Raw genomic sequence first — 16,669 nt, forward strand, 5'->3', positions numbered from 1 at the left:
CACTCCTTTTCCAGTTAAAAAAACCCATACCAATCCTAGGCTGAAATCGCAGAATAGATTCACTCAGAATCGTTCACCCAGCTTTTTCTGCCCCACGTGAAAGGGGGCTAACCTGTCAGGCGAAGATCCTGGTCCCACTGAAGTCCATGGGAATCTCGGAATGGACTTCAGTGATGCCAGGAATTTAGCCCCTCTGGTCTATCTGGCCTGTTTGAAGGGAGTGGCTTTTCTGCAGTTAATCGCTGCCGTTCCTGCAAGGTAGGTTGAATTTAGGGTTCCTGGCTTACAGCAACGTTACTCAGGTGTACTCTCCCCCTCCCCTCCTTCCCGCAGTGGGGAACACTGCTATGCCAACCCCAAACCACAATCTCGCAATCATCCATCACCCACCTGCAGCCTTCGAGCAATCTCCAGCATGCCAGGAGAAGCCTTTTACTGCAAAGCAGACGAAGCAGCTGCTGCCCAGCAGGCTGGGAAATAGATGCCCTGGCACCATCCAATTGCTTGGCTGGGCCAAGGCTGCTCTGAGCGCTCTGGAACCAGCCTCGCTTTTATGATGCCATTGTGGAAGGGGATGGCCGTGACTCCGGACTCGGTAATGCCTGGAATCAGCCAGCTGACTTAAATGCAATTGCATGATTGTGCCCCGTTGATGCTTCTCTCTTGTCTTTGTCACTCGAGGGACATCCTCAAGTCACATGGGTCCAAGTGGTTTAGGACAGTCGCGTGGCTGTTGCACCAGATGGGGAGATCATCTCCTGAATCTGAGCACTATAGGGAATGCAGTGGGCATTGGAACAGAGGGGCTTGCCCGTGGCCTCTTGACAAGTGAGGGACCTCCTGGGGCATCTGTTTGAAAGCATCAGTGACATGACTTAGCAGGCCAAGCCCTCAGCGTGTCTAATTTGGGCATTTACTTTTGGTTTCCTGTTGTTTCCCAACTCCCTCTTTGCCTTCTCTGCAACAGGAATGAAATGGGATGAGTAGACATGGGTCAGAGCCAGATGTGTTAGTCCCTGGGGGATGGAGCCAGCTGTGAAGGGCACTTACTGTTTATGGTCTCCAGAATCCCCATCTGAGGCTGGTGACTGCTTGGCGGATTAACGTCCAAGATTTAGCCCCACACCTCTGACGGCTCAGCAAGAACCGCTCTCATCCAGGGGGGGCTTATGAAATAAACTCAGTACAAAGATGAAAACTTGGTCTTGTGGTTAAGGCATGGAACTGGGACCCAGGAAATCTGAGTCCAATTCCCACCTCTGATACAGGCTCACTGTATGACCCTGGATAAGACCCGTACTCTCTCTCTAGCCCAGTTTCCCATCTGTAAACTGGAACTAATCACTCTTGTGTGACTAAATTTGTCAGCACAGGGCCTGAAGCTTGCTACGTGTGTGTGTATATTGCACTTACCACGATGGGGCCCCAAGCTTGGTTGGAGCATCGAGGTGTCAGTGAGAACTAATAGCAGTTTTCAGGATTATGAGTTTTATTGTTCCTTTGTACATGGCATGATTAACCCCACAGCACCGACTGACCCCCCCCCCCCCCCCAAAGCTCTATCCCATCTAGTGCTGGGCTCAGTGCAAAACCTGGGGACAGTTTCTAGGTGCCTCAGCTGCTTGACTGGCTCTTCCAGAGTCCTGGTGGAGAATGTGGAAGGCAAATGTCCCAAGGCACTTCTACAACCAGTGACCACCAAAGTCAGCCATTGAAACTTCAGGTGATGAAAAGTTGCTGTGACTCCAGGATTTTGTGATAGCTCTGAGGTGGCGGATCCCTGTGCATTTACCCAACCTTGCTCCAGTAAATGCCAAAGGTGTCGGTGTGAGTTGAAGAAAGGCTGAGAACAGAGACGGACACCTCTGCTTTCATTCCACCTTCTCCTCCACCCTGAGCTTCACGTCGGAGAAGCATGGGCACTCCACCACCACCTGTTGTCTGGGCTCCAAGTGCTAACCAGCCACGTGTCCTGGTCAGCGATGTCCAGCGTGAAATGGGTTAAAAGCAGCCAGGAGAGGAGACGTTTTACCTCTGCCGAAGCACTGGCACATAGTACGGGTCTGTTCTTTTCCAAAGACAGCCACGCAAACTGATATAATTTGAACAGATACGTTCTGTGCCCGTGAGGCTTACACTAGGCTTAACGGCTGAGTTTGATGGTAAACCGATATGACAATGCATATGTTTAAAAACTATTAAGAAGTTAGTAAAGATTTACTGCCAGCCAAAAAATAAAATTCAGGAGGAAGAGGATGAAAGTGATTGCAAAGTCTAGGCTTGTGAGGGGACTGTGGTTGGAGGAATTATCGGCATTTGTAGCTTGTCAATAAGCTGGAAAGGGGCAGATCGGGCTTTCTCGGGTGTATCTATCTGTCAGCTGAAATAGACATTAATGGTAAGCTGAGTCCCAGAAGAACTCTGTTCATGGAGCCATGAGGAGGTGAGCGAAACCCACAAGAGAAAAGGGAAAATCGTGTTTGAGGTAGGAAGACATAATCACCTCGACTCAGTGAAGACAATAAAAAGAAGAACACAGCAGAAAAGAGTATCGGGGGTAGCCGTATTAGTCTGTATCTACAAAAACAACAAGGAGTCTGGTGGCACCTTAAAGACTAACAGATTTATTTGGACATAAGCTTTCGTGGGTAAAAAAAAATCAGAAGAAGTGAGGTTTTTACCCACAAAACCTTATGCCCAAATAAATCTGTTAGTCTTTAAGGTGCCACCAGACTCCTTGTTGTTTTAGCGGAAAAGAGGCAGAAAGAGAGAGAGAGATCCAGATTTTCAACCTTAGCTTTGAATGATCTTTTCTTAACTTCAATTCACACCTGTTGGGTCTGATTCTGAGATCATCACTGGGGTAAATCAGCAAGACAGGAGGAATGACGTCCATAGCTTCATAGCTTGCTCTCAAGTCTAGGTGCCTAGAAGAAGTTAGAATACGTGGGTGCAGAATTGGACCCTGTATTACAAGTGGAGCTGGTAACTTTGTTTACTATTAAAGTTGCAGACTCTTCCCATTATTATAAAACCCTGTTTTCAATTGCTTCTATGTTTGCCAAACTTTAAACATGGAAACATTAGGATGTGATCATGTCATTAAAGACTGCCTCCTAATGCATATGCTCAAGAGGGCCAAATGAAGGTTGCACAGGCAACCTTAATTCTGGCATTTCCTAGCTTTTAAGTGCAACCTTAAGGTTCTGTTAACATAGTTTTCAGTGTAACTGTCACTGAAATTGACTTTTTAAATGAACTTCCTTTGTTATAGCATCCAAATATCCAGGGCTAGTTCCTTATCTGGTGTAAATCAGTAGAGCACCATTGAAATCAATGGGATGATGCTGATTTATATCTGGCCCTTTTAAGAAAACAAGAATAAATCACTACCTATAGTGTGTGTTAATGTCTTCCGAATGCTGTGCTCATCTGATCATCCATCATTGTCTTTCCCTACATGTGTGTTGTTATTGACTGGATCAAGCACTTTTGAACCTCACCCATTGCTAATGTTTACTGCCGTACACTCAGAGGGCAAAATGCTGTTCTCAGCTATGTGCTGGTGCTATCATGCTCCTATTGGATTGCAATGTTGTGGTTGACAGTTTTCATACTACAGTAGCAGCTGAAGCCTCCAGCATGCGCAGTACAAACTCTTAGTAAGAGACAGTGCCCCCCCCCAAAAAAGAGTTCACCATTTAGTTAGAGAAGGCAGACAATCGAGCATTATTCATCCCATTTTACAGATGGGGAAACCGAGGCACAGATAATACAATTTTCAAAAGCACCTAGGGGACAAGGGCGCCAAAGTTCCATTTCCTAATCGCCTGCTACTTTTCAAAATGGGACTTAAGCTCCTTAGTTCCTTAGGCACTGTTGAAAATTTTACCCAAGCGAGATTAAGTGACTTGCCCAGTGTCTGAGAACGATCAGTTGCAGAGCCATGAAGTGACCCCAGATCTCATGGGAATCCCATTCTTGGGCCTTAGCCACTGTCTCAGCCTTCTCCTTTGGCTGGCTTTCCTCTCAAAGGATCCTAACCTGCTTTCCACATTTACAAAAATCCCTCGGGGTACGTCTACATTACACTGTAAACTTGGGTCTGTAGGACCCATACTTGTGGACTTGGTGTTTCGAAACCGGAGCTTGAGCATCCACGCAGAATAGTAAGCCCAGGCTTACAATTGCTGGCCCAGGTCTCACAGCCATGCTAACACCTCCCTATTGCATTACACAGACTTTCTGACTTATACCCCTGGCTGGGTTTTTAACCCCACAGCCCGGGTCTAGCAAGCCTAAGTCCGTTGACGTGGGTTTTGAGATTTGGCGCCATGGTTTTGTTTGGCTTTTTTTTTTTTTTTTTTTTTTTGCAGTGTAGACATATCCTTAGAGGCCCTGGCAAACTACTGGGGGTCTCCTGTCTGGGCCGATCTTGCCAACAGGAGACAAAGGCAGCTTTGCAATTTTGCTTTGCTAGATCTCTTTCATGAATGCCTCCCCCCAAGGTACTGCAGAGCCTGCAGACCCCATCGCCAAGAAATTCCGATTTTCCTCTTATATAACAATGTAAATGTAATAATTTCATCTCCCGCTCTGACTGTTACCCAATCGAAGTTTAGTAAAGGAATGGGCCATTAGAGAATTTGCTATGGCAGCTGCTGGCAAGGTTTAATATGAAGTTTGGTTTATTGTCAGATTACTATTAATAACATTTCTGATTAGGGACTAACTTTTCTCTGAGCTGTATAAATGTCACGGAGAGATTGTTTGGGGAAAAGGAAATGTGCTATCTCCTCCCCAACCTCAACCTGTGTGTCACAGGCACTTCCACATGTTACAATCTTCCCATTGTTTTTCATCCTATTGTAGAAGTGCTGCAGCGGTGACTAATTCTTGCATAAATCATTGCCATGACAACACCTGTACCATACGGCCAAGTGGAGCTGAAGCGGTGAGATTCCTTTGGCTCAGCCAAGGGGCTAGAGTGACACAGATTCAGGTTAAGTAACTGTGCTAGGCTTTTTCTTGCTATGAAAAAAGAGGTGATAAGCAACGTCGTTTCATTTTTTCAAGAATCTTTCTTTCTTTCTTCCTTGAATGGCACTTGCCCACTACCTCAAGAGTAAAATAAAGGCCCAGTGCCTACATCACAAACCTCTTTAAAGTAGATGCAGATACCAAATGCATCCAAGCAGTCTCACGTGTTGATTATTGTGCTCCCAGCCAATCTGGCCCTTCCTTTATAGATCCTTCCATGTGTTTGGGTTGAGAGACTCCATCTTTTTTGACAGGTTTCAGAGTAGCAGCCGTGTTAGTCTCTATCCGCAAAAAGAAGAACAGGATTACTTGTGGCACCTTAGAGACTAACAAATTTATTAGAGCATAAGCTTTCGTGGACTACAGCCCACTTCTTCGGATGCATTATGCAAGGCACTGCATTTAGCCGTATGGAGTGGAAATCCATCTTTTTTGAGAATGGTCATGCTGTTTGCCCTGGGACACTGCTTTTCTTTTTGACATTCTTCATTCATTCTTTAGTTGTGTGTTGTTCTTCCTTTTCACACCCATGAAGAGCTAACATGCTAGCTCTCAGCTTTATTGGCAACCAGGAGCCCAAGGCCCCGATCCTGCAATTTGAGCCCACTCCTACAGCCGATCTGCTTAGGTTATGGGCAAGGACAGCATTCTTGGTGCTGCCTGCATAGAAGACACAGTCTAGCTGCATTCAGCGGCATAATCCCTGGTAAACGTGTTTTAGGTGGGAAAAGCCCTGCTAGATGTTCAGATCTCCCACTGAGCCTGATAGTTTTAGAAAGAGAGCTCCACAAGGGACTTCTCCTTAGTGTTATTCATACTGCAGTAGTACCCAGAAGCTCCAGTCGGGGGCGGGGCTCCATTGTTCTGGGTGCTGTACTCCTCAGCTATACTGATTGACATGGTCCTCCCCAGAGTGATTCATCAGAGGTGTGGGTTTACACCAGGGACGGATTTGACCCAACTGGTACAAAAATAAGTGGCTGTGACTTTCCAAATGGCTAGTGATTTCAGGTGCCCAATTTAGAGATGGTTAATGGGCTGATTTTCAGTAAGTTCTGAGCACTTGCTCTATGAAAACCAGGCTTCTTTAAGGTGTATCAAGTTGGTCACCTACAAATTGATGCTCTCAAAAACACTAGTTGCTTTTGAAAATCTTGAGCAATGGATTTTTTTTTGTTTCAGGGTTATGTTTTTTTCCCTAGAGGAGAAATTCTTATTTCAGTAAAAATGCAAGGGGCTCTGGTTTTATATTCTTCTATTTAAATCAAATTGGTAACCAGTAAATACATCCCACAGGACTTTCTTTTCTTTTTCTTCTCTTTGTATTTCACCGTATGTCACTTAACTTCTCTGTGACTCCATTTCTCAGTCTGGAAAATGGGGTTAAAGATACTCATTTACCACACAGCGGGGCAGAGGCTTAATTAATTAGGGCTGATTTTTTGAAAAGTTCTCAGCTGGGCCTCAATCATTTGCGGGTGCATAATTGGAGTCCATTTTAAAAATGAGGCCCATAATGTTTGGGTGATGCAAAGGGACCATGAGATAAAAGGGGCTAAAGACAGACATAGAATTGTTTTACATACCGGTCTAGATCCTCAGTTGCTCTAAATAGGAGTAGCTATCTTGGGGAGGCAATGTGACCTAGGGACTACTAGGTCACTAGATTAGGACTCAGGAGACCTGGGTTCTGTTTCTGGCTCTGCTACTGACCTATGGTATGACTCTTGGCAAGTCACTTCACTTCTTGTCCCCCTCTGACCTTTTGCGAGTTTCTGTTGTAAGTTCATTGGGGCAGAGGCTATCTAGTACCACGTGTTTGTAGAGCACCTAGTGTACGGGGTCCCTGACCTTGGTTGGGGTCTGTATATTCGACTGTGATACACATAGTAGTGAATGGAGCTAAGCTGCTGTACGGTATCTGAGGACCTGGCCCACTGTGTCTGAGCCAAATGTACAGCATCCGTGATAAAACACTGATTCCGCTCCGCCTGCAAATGCACGGACAAAGCCGGGTATCATGTGGTGTGTTCAATTAGGGTCTGACTCTGTCCTTGTTGTAATGTGATCAATAGTATTTTAGGGCCGGGAGATCCTGTTTTGACTTTTAAACTGAGTGGATTTGATACACGAGTCACCAGCTGAGCCATAAATGTGAAGCACGGGGATGTGCTTTTCACAGACTAACATCTGTTATGAAAACCAGAAAGCTAGATTGAGTTTAATGGCAAAATATATCAGCCTCCCTCCCCCCCCCGCTCTCCCCGGCCCAAACTACTAACTGCTCTCAGTTTTGATTTTTAGAAAGGAGAAGGTGACGGGGGGAGAAGCTGACCAGAGAGGTTACTGATTATTGTAGAATCATAGACTATCAGGGTTGGAAGGGACCTCAGGAGGTCATCTGGTCCAAGCCCCTGCTCAAAGCAGGACTATCCCCAACTAAATCATCCCAGCCAGGGCTTTGTCAAGCCCGACCTTAAGAACCTCTAAGGAAGGAGATTCCACCACCTCCCTAGGGAACCCATTCCAGTGATCATTAGCTATATTCCTGTAGCGTAGCAAAGCCTACTGTCTCCTACTAAGATTATACCAACGTCTTACTCTGAGCAGCTTTCATCCAAAGTTCTTGACAGACAACTCTGGATGAAAAATTCAGTGGCCTCTTTAATGACCACAAATGGCCTGTCTATGTCTCTCTCTCTCTCGGTTTCAGCCATCCCCATTGTATCTGAGATCTTCCATAGTATCTGGGCATCTCCCAGCGACCTCAGTTTTAGATCTAGTTTGAAAGACGGCGCTTCTGGTTGCACGGCACCTCCTAACAACATTCTCGGTCCTAGGGCAGAAGGGTGAAGAAATAAAACGATGCCACCTATTGGATCACCGTCATCACTTCCTTCAGTGTTCTGGCTTTTCTTTGGAGCGCTCCTGTCTGGGGGCTGACCAGGGCTAGCCACGTTTTATACGCGGGGGTTGATTCTCCACTCCACTGCACCTCCTCTGGTCACTGACACCTGGGCACAGTGGTTGCAGAAAACTGCCATTCTGGCTTTCACACCTGGCTGTAACGGACTCCACAAGCTGTATGGCAGTTGAGTAACCAATCACTGGGGCCGGATCCTTAGCATAGCGCCACTGAAACGCTAGGCCACTTTACCCCAGCTGGGGATCTGGTCCATGGTGTTCAGATTTACCTTTTTATAGTTGTTCCTGAGCTAAGTTTGAACTGTAAATTCCATTCAGATCCAGAGGCTGGGTTCCCAGTGTTTGTTCAGACTCCACTGTAAAAAAAAAAACTAGGGGCAACAGTTCCATTTGCTGCTGGCTATAGGCTCTCAGCAACGTGCCCTCCGGGAAGGAGAATGGGTGCGTCCCAACAGGCCTGGCTGAAAACAGACCTCTCGTTGCCGAGCAAGCGCGGACTAAAAATATTGACTTTTCTCCCTTCTTTCTTTCACTCCAAAGGCTGCATTCCCAAAAGAATGAAGGGCTAGACTGTCCCCTGGGCTGAGTGTTCATGTGGGGGTCCCCAGGGAAGCAAGACACCCCTTAACCTCAAAGAAGTGCCCCTCTGATCCAGGGGTGCAGGAGGAAATGAGCGTTGGGAGTCTTTCACTCCCCTCCTTCCTCAAGCAAGGGGGTGGGGAGTAGAGCTGGGGATTATTTTTCCCCATTAAAAATAATGAATGATTTTTGGGGGGGGAAGCGGGGGGGGGGGGGGGCGATGTTTCAGAACATAACCAAGTAATCAAAAGGAAAAATGCCATTTGAAATTAAGCAAACAACTTTTGTCCCCATTTGAAAAATGTCCCCAAAAATATTGCATTTTTATGATGGGAAGATTTTTTGGTTGGAAAATTCATTTCAAGTCGCTTTGGGGGGGTCAGTGGGTGGAGAGTGGGCGGAGCCATGCCTCCGCTCAGGCCATGCACCGGCTGTCACTAGAGTGTTCCAGAAAAGACAGGTCTATACATAAGTAAATAGTTAGTTCATAGATAAGGCGCCAGCAGATGGCACTCAAGAATATGCATCATTGCTCTTGGGTTTTCTAGGCCCCCAGTAAAACTTCTGGTTCTTGAGCACTGCAAAAGGCTTCAGCGGGATGGCTCTTTACATACAGCTCTTAACTTCGGTCACTGCAAGTGAGCCACAGTAGGACGGTGTCATAATGTGCTGATGGTCGATGTCAAGGAGGAAATAGGGGATGAATTGTGACTCTTTGGGTGATGAGGCTTCCTGTGGCTATTCCTGGTGTGGTGCAACTTATACCTCATCCCCTGAAACAAAAGGCACAACTCAACCCTCAGAGTCTTCGTTTCCCTCTTCTTCCCTTTTCTCTACCTCTCCTTCCTTCCTCGATTCTTATCTCAGTTACACCAATGCAGTATTGCTAGCTCCAAGTGCTCCAGAATCATTAATCAGATACCCCCAAAATCATGAGCTTGGCTTTCAATTTTTTTTTTTTAATTTAGGGTTTGTTATATTTGCCTTCTGGATTTTGTGCCTCTGGGGAGGGGAATGTGTTACATTTCCTAGATTTCCTTCGCATCCACTATGGCTAGAAAGAGAGCTTTCCTTTTTAATAAAGCAAGATTCTCACATAACCCCATGACTCCAGGAGCTGGGGTTTTAAGAAGAAAACTCTGAGATTTGCAATAAAATGGTGAGAGCTGGCAACACTGCCACTGCCACTCCAAAGTGACTCCATTATTTCAGAGGAGTGTACTCCCGATTTATGTCAGTGTATCTGAGAGTGGAGTCTCTCTCTGTCTCCTGAGTGTCACTGCTTGTTAAAGACTGCCAGGCTCCTGGTGACATTTTCACATCCTGACTTTTCATCTCTTTATGCTTTAAGAGCTTGTCTCCAGACCTCCAAGTCTTTCCCTTTGTCTCATTTCCAGCACAAGAAGAGCAGAGTCAGAACACCCCATCAAGTCCCTTATAGCAAGAATTACAGCATGAAAGAGGGAGTTCCTCACCCCAACAAAATCCACCCTAACCCCCTGCCTCAGCTGCTAAAGGACTGAGAGCGCGTATTGCTGCACTGGCATTTGTAGAGAGTTGCGGACACTGGATTGAATTTTACTAGGACTGCAAATGAAGTCTCGGGTGTCAGCGGCTGATCAAGATGAAGCTTTTTCTCCCCATGCTCTCGCACTTCCCAGATGATCAATATTCAGATTCACCCAGGGCCTCATTTGAGAGGAGAAAAAACACCCTCCATAGATGGCAGAATGCTCCAACCTGTATAATTTTATTCAGGGCTGGCAGCCTGATTTGCGAGTGTCTGACTCATGGAATAAATCCCTGATTGCTGCCTAGGATTTATGGACAAAAAGTGTGTGTGCGTGCATGCGCTTGGATTTGAGTGAGTGTGTTTGCAGGCATATGAGTTTTTAAATGAGTGTGTGTGTAGTGTGTGAGGTGCATTTGCTCGTGTGTGTGTTAGTGTCTCTGGATGTAAGTTAATATGACAAATCTGTGTTGCTGGGTACGTGCATTTGTAATTGAGTGTGTGTTTGCCTCTGTGTGTGTGAATTTGTATTTGAGTGGGAATGTATGTGAGTGTCTTTGTGTGCCTCAGTCCATGTGTCTGATGCCATACAGAATATAGACTAGAGAAAAAGAAACAATATAATCAGTTTTGATCAACTTTCAGCAGAAAAGGACAGTCGCAGAGCTCTCCAAAGCCATTTGTAATATTTTGCACTTCTAGCCTCTTTCATCTAAGGAGCTCAAATTGTTCTGCAAGCGGTAATGGTCCATGAGGAGGGCCGTGTTTTTGCTAACTGCTGCCTCTTTTTGACTCATAGACTTGAAGGTCAGAAGGGACCATCATGGTCATCTAGTGTGCTTTTTGTTCCTGTCTTTCTGAGCCGAGTGCATTAGAATGAGGCAGATAAAACATTAAATTTGCACAGGCTAAACTTCAGTGTATTCCCCTTCCCCCGCCTGAGGAGGGACTGTCCAGAGGCGATGGGAAAAGAAGGGATGGTGAATGGGTTTGGAATAATTTTAGAATTCATCCGGTGGTTTTCATGCGGTCAGTGCCTTTAGCAAGGGACCAGAGAGGCACAGATTTGGAAATACCTGCTACTACCTCCAATGTCCATTTCTTTAACAGAGTCCAGTTTTCCATAGTGTGTTGCCCATGGATGAGCTAAAATAAAGAACAAGTATTCTTTTTATGGCCGCAGATCAAAGACTTTGTTGCTCCTACAGGCCGGATGTGTGCGATGAGCTCGGGTGCTTCTAGCATCCCTCCATTCTCCGCCACAAGCTCCCCGGGTGCCTCTCTCCCATCCCCCTTTATTTTAGTTCTCCTTACAACTCCCCCACTCCATCCTTCATGCCAGGGGCTCTGGGTCTTCCCCATTCTCCTCTCCTCCCAAGCCATGGCCTCTAGGTGCAACCTCATTTGCCCCCAAACCTTCTTCCCCTCATGTCTCCCCATGCCGGCATCCCCCATCCTCCCCTCTGCCAAAGTTCTGTGTAACTCCCCACTCCCCCTATGTCAGGGGCTCTGTATGTCCCCCTGTCCCCTTTCCCCTCCCCCCCAATTTTCACAAAAATCAGTACACTTCTGCCCAATGAGGCCTAGAACATTCCCTGGAATATTGGCATTGATCAGATGCAACTGTCAAAAATTATTGCATTACAGCCAGATGGAGAAATGCCACAAGTTGAGTGTAAGGGCCTTGCGTGCTCAGCCAAATAACTAAAGATTAAGGGCCAGTTGAGGAGCTGGCTCAAGGTTTCTTGTATTACCTGTACAGCTCCTGATTCATCCCAATATTCACCACTGGAGGAGATCAGCCCATATGGTGTAATATCCAGGTTAGCGGTAAACGTGTGTGTGGGGGGGGGGGGACACAGCAGGATGGGCCAATTCCTGAGCTGGTGCAAATCTGTGCAGCTCCAGTGAAATCAATTTATGCCAGTTTACACCCGCTGAGGACCTGGCCCCTGATTTTGAAGATTTGCATATGGGACACAATTGCAGTGCCACCTCCAACCTACTGCAAGCCTTGCTTAATTGGTGAGCTGTGGGATGAGCTTTTCCGTCTCTGCTACTATATTCTGCTGCAGTGAAGGTTTCTGTCATTAGTTTTATAGGAAGCTTTCAGTGGCCTCATTTGCTATTCATATACATCTGTTCCATCAGAGCCTGTCATTAATCTCTTGGTAGGTTTAAGGTTTCCCTCTTGCAGTTGCTTCATGGCCAGTCATCAAAGAAACAACTAAATGAATGTGGATATGAAACAAATCGTAGGTGGTAAGGTTACTGGATAATTGCTTTCCTGCTAAAATATATACACTGTGTCTCTCTATCAGTTGAAGGAAAGGCTACAGGGAACATGCTGGCAGTCCCCTCTGACCGTGTTGGAATGTGAAGTTCTGAGACCTAAACCGGCCGGCAATATTTGATTAGTAAAGCCAGGCTGATTTGTTCCCCTGTTTATAAGTATGCGCGCTCCTGCAGCCCCCTGCTCTACTTCTTTGGCAATGATAATTGAGTAGCAAGTGGAGCTAGAACGCAGAGCTAATGAATGGTTTGAATGCTCATTTAGGAACAGCCCCCTGGAGAGGAGTTGGCTTGTACCGAGTGGACTGGCAGTCTGCAGTAAGCACGATGTTAATGAGCTAAGCTGCTGAAAAATGCTTGCTTGGTGGGAATTGTGCCTGGGTGGGGACAGCCTTTGGTACTGACATTCTTTGAACATGATACGGGCTGTTCAGAGACTGGTTGGTCCAAATTCCTTACTTCAGATTTACACAAGTGAATCTAAGAGTAGAGTTACCGAGATTAATGGAGTTTATAGACTTATACGCGCGTAACTGAGACCAGAGTTGCTCTGGATTGAGTTAATATCGATTTACACCAATATAACGGAAAACGGACTTGTTCTAGATTAAATGACGTTACTATAGATTTGCACAAATACAAAATGGTGAATAACTGGCTATGCCGTAATAGTGCAGAAAAGGAATGATAGTGGATGACACATTGACTATGACCCAACTATGTGATGCAACTGAGAAAAAGGCTAATATCATTCTGGAGCGTATTAACAAGTGGCTCCTATGTAAGACACAGGTCATTGCCCCACTCTATTTGATGCTGGTGAGGCCTCAGTTGAAGTGCTGGGTCCAATTTTGGTGCCACACTTTAAGAAAGATGTTCTCAAATTGGAGAGAGTCCAGAGGAGAGCAACTAAACTGATACCAGGCTGAGAAATCCTGACCTATGAGGAATGGTTTAAAAAATACTGGGCATGTTTAGTCTTGAGAAAAGAATATTGAAGGGGTCTAATAACAGTATTCAAATATGTTAAGGGCTGTTACAAAGAGAATGGTGATCAATTGTTCTCCATGTCCACTGGAGGTAGGACTAGAAGTAATCTGCTTAATCTGCAGCAGGGAAGATTTACATTAGATATTAGGAAAAACTTTCTATCTCTAAGGATAATTAAGTTCTGGAGCAGGTTACAGTTGGAGATTGTGGAATCCCCGTCATTGGAGGTTTTTAACAGTTTAGGCATACACCTGTCCAGGATGGTCTGTATATACTTGGTCCTGCCTCAACATGGAGTAATGGAGGAGATAACCTCTTGGGTCCCTTCTAGCCCTGCATTTCTGTGATTTACCCCAGAGTAACTGAGAACAGTGTAACAAGTACACAGGTGCACATGACATTTTGTAACCTAAAGCTATTATTTTAATGAGGTATAAAATGTCTATTAGCCCTACAAGCATACCCTGACCCTTTAACTGAGCGAGTGCATGACAAGATAGCTCACTAATGACTGAATGTTGGTGAGAAGTTGGTGTCCTGAGGGCAGTGACGGATGAGGCCTCATTTGTTCCCTCGCACCAAATCCCCGTATATACCAGACCTCATCCTCTCCGGAATAACTTCTTAGAAGAGAAAACTCTATGCCCATGAAAAAATGTTTGTTATGATGAGTCTTTTGCTTTCCACTTACAATTTTTGTTCTCTACGCGCCCCTTATGTGTCAAAAAGGATGCAGTGGGATATACTTCTAGGAAACAGACTGGGTCAGGTTTACCCTGAGTAACCACAGCTTTTACAGTTATTGTTATGTTTTGAAGCACTCTCCTCATCCTCCTGAAATGGGATGGCTATTAGCCAGGACAGTTGGAGAGCTGCAAATGATCTGCCCAGATTCCAGCAGGTGGGTAGAAAGGTGCTTTTTAAGGCTCTTCCTGAAGGAAGATGGAAATTAAGAAAGATATTTTTGTCATAGGGCCAGATCCTGAGCTGGTGTAATTTGGTCTGGCTCAGTGCTTAATTTGTGCGAGGGATGAACCCCGGCACCTCTAGGCTTGGCAGTTCATAGCCACGGTACCTCTGGGCCTGCCATGTCTGTGATAAAAGTAAAAAAATTGCTGGAGCCCCGGCACCTCTTAAATTACAAATTAAGCCCTGGTCTGGTTCCAGTGATGTTAGTGGAGCTTTGCCGATTTACACCAGCTAATGATACGGCCCATAATTGTTAAATCATCATCATCATTTATTTTCTCTCCTTGTTAACATCTCAGAAGAAGCATTCCCAGCACCAAGCAGTCAAAAATTGTGAGGCAGGGTCCAAAAAATCAGTAGATCAGCTTAAATCATGGGGTTTTTAAAAAACAAATGTATTTGCCTTCTGCTTTTTTCAGTCGTTAGGGCTCATATTTCCAAGTGGTTTTTGCAACCACAAGGGCTGGAAACTTACATATTCACATGACTCCAGGAGCTGGGGCTTTCCGATAAACACAAAATACCACGAGAGTTGCCATAAAATAGTGAGAGTTGGTGACACTGGAGAAGCTCAGATCTTTAATGTTTCCTTAACAGTATCTTCTCCCACCACCACCCACACATGCTGCTGTGTTATCGTAATTCGGTTTGTTGTTGTAGGGTTGCTCATGTTGCACTATTTCATTTTTGTAGTATTGTTCAGGAGCATAGTGGCTTGTTAGTGTCATGAGCACTCTTCACTTAAGATTCATTTTTGTTATTGTATGGTTCTTGATGGGAAAACTGGTGTGTTATTTTAGGGTGTTTAGGGATGCACTGGATTATTATCATAGTGTTGTTCAGGAACACATTGTTTTGTTATTGTAGGGTTTCTCATAAGTGCATTCTTGTTTTCATAGGGTTTTTCATGAGTATACTGTTTCATTATTGTAGGGTTGCTTATGAGTGCGTAGGTTTGTTGTTATAGGGTTGCTCAAAAAAGGATGCTGGGCTGTTGGCATTGATTATATTTTTAACTGAAAAAAAAATTGTGTAATCCTCTCATGAGCTTCTGTTACAGGTTCCCCCTCTCTGCTAATTCATATGAGTTGTTACAACTGCTGATTACAGAGGCTTGGCTCTTTAGCTCAAGTTGTAGCTCCCCCCCCACACACACACACCCCTTATTCTTTTAGTTCTGGAGGTCCTGGCTTCAATCCCCAGTGTTCTAGCCAAGATGGTGGCTAAGGCATTTGCATACATTTGCATTTTATGTGGGAAACACATAAAAAAAATCCAAAAAGAGATATAGAGATTTTATGTAAAAGTATAAGAGAGTGTTTTGAGGGGGAAGGCAAGTCAAATGTTGGCTCCTCCAGCCCTTTTAAACTTCCAAGGTGTTAATTTGATTGGTGGAATTCCCTTTTCACAGGCTTTCTCTTTCTCTGTGTAGTTTGCCTCCTGGGACCCTCCTCCTAACTGGTAGTTGTCCGTGGGTTCTGATCCTCCTCCAGTCAGTAAGATGGGTATAATAATTCTTAGGTGTCTCACAGTGGGTATTGCGTCTCTAAATGATTTTTGTTTGGCAGCTGCCTTGAAATTGCCAGATGAAAAGTGTGAGAACATTCTTCCATGCTGTCTTCTCACTAGGGTGACCAGATGTCCCGATTTTATAGGGACAGTCCCGATTTTTGGGTCTTTTTCTTATATAGGCTCCTATTACCCCCCACCCCCATCCCGATTTTTCAAACTTGCTGTCTGGTCACCCTACTTCTCACCTGCCTTGAAACAGGGACTGGAAGTGATCTGACTTCATTTCAACTCTGTACCTGCAGCTGAGATTCTGTTTTGCATCTTGATTCTTCTTTGGTACGTCAGAAGGGATGTCCCTATACTTCCTGTGGCAACAAAAACTGCAGGGGGAGCTGCTACTCAACTTTGGCCTTGCCTGGTGGGACACCTTAGCCTTCTCGACACTGCTCCCTAAACACCCAGTCTCGTACTAGTACCAGGGCTAATACGAGCTCAGCTGGGCATGTTGTATTAATGGAATTACATCCTAAAAACTGAAAACGAAAGTCCCTCTGCCACCCCCTCATTTGTTCTTGGTTACAGTACATTTACAGCTTGGTTCTAAATGGTGAATTTTAATATCATTTTCTTCAAAAGTGTTACATATAAATTTAGTATCCCAGTATAAAAGTGTCTACAGGCACAGAAATCATTATTGCCGGGCTGACTGTTAAAGACTGATATATTTAAAGTGAAATATATTCTCTCCAAAGTGAAAACTCAGGGTGTAAATTAAATTTGTCAATAAATATGGAAATGGCTTCTAACCCTCCTCCACTCCCCCGACCCCGCATTGCTGAGATTAATTGTCTC

Source organism: Chrysemys picta, chromosome 23, assembly GCF_011386835.1.
Source record: "Chrysemys picta bellii isolate R12L10 chromosome 23, ASM1138683v2, whole genome shotgun sequence".
In the NCBI taxonomy this organism is placed as follows: domain Eukaryota; kingdom Metazoa; phylum Chordata; order Testudines; family Emydidae; genus Chrysemys; species Chrysemys picta.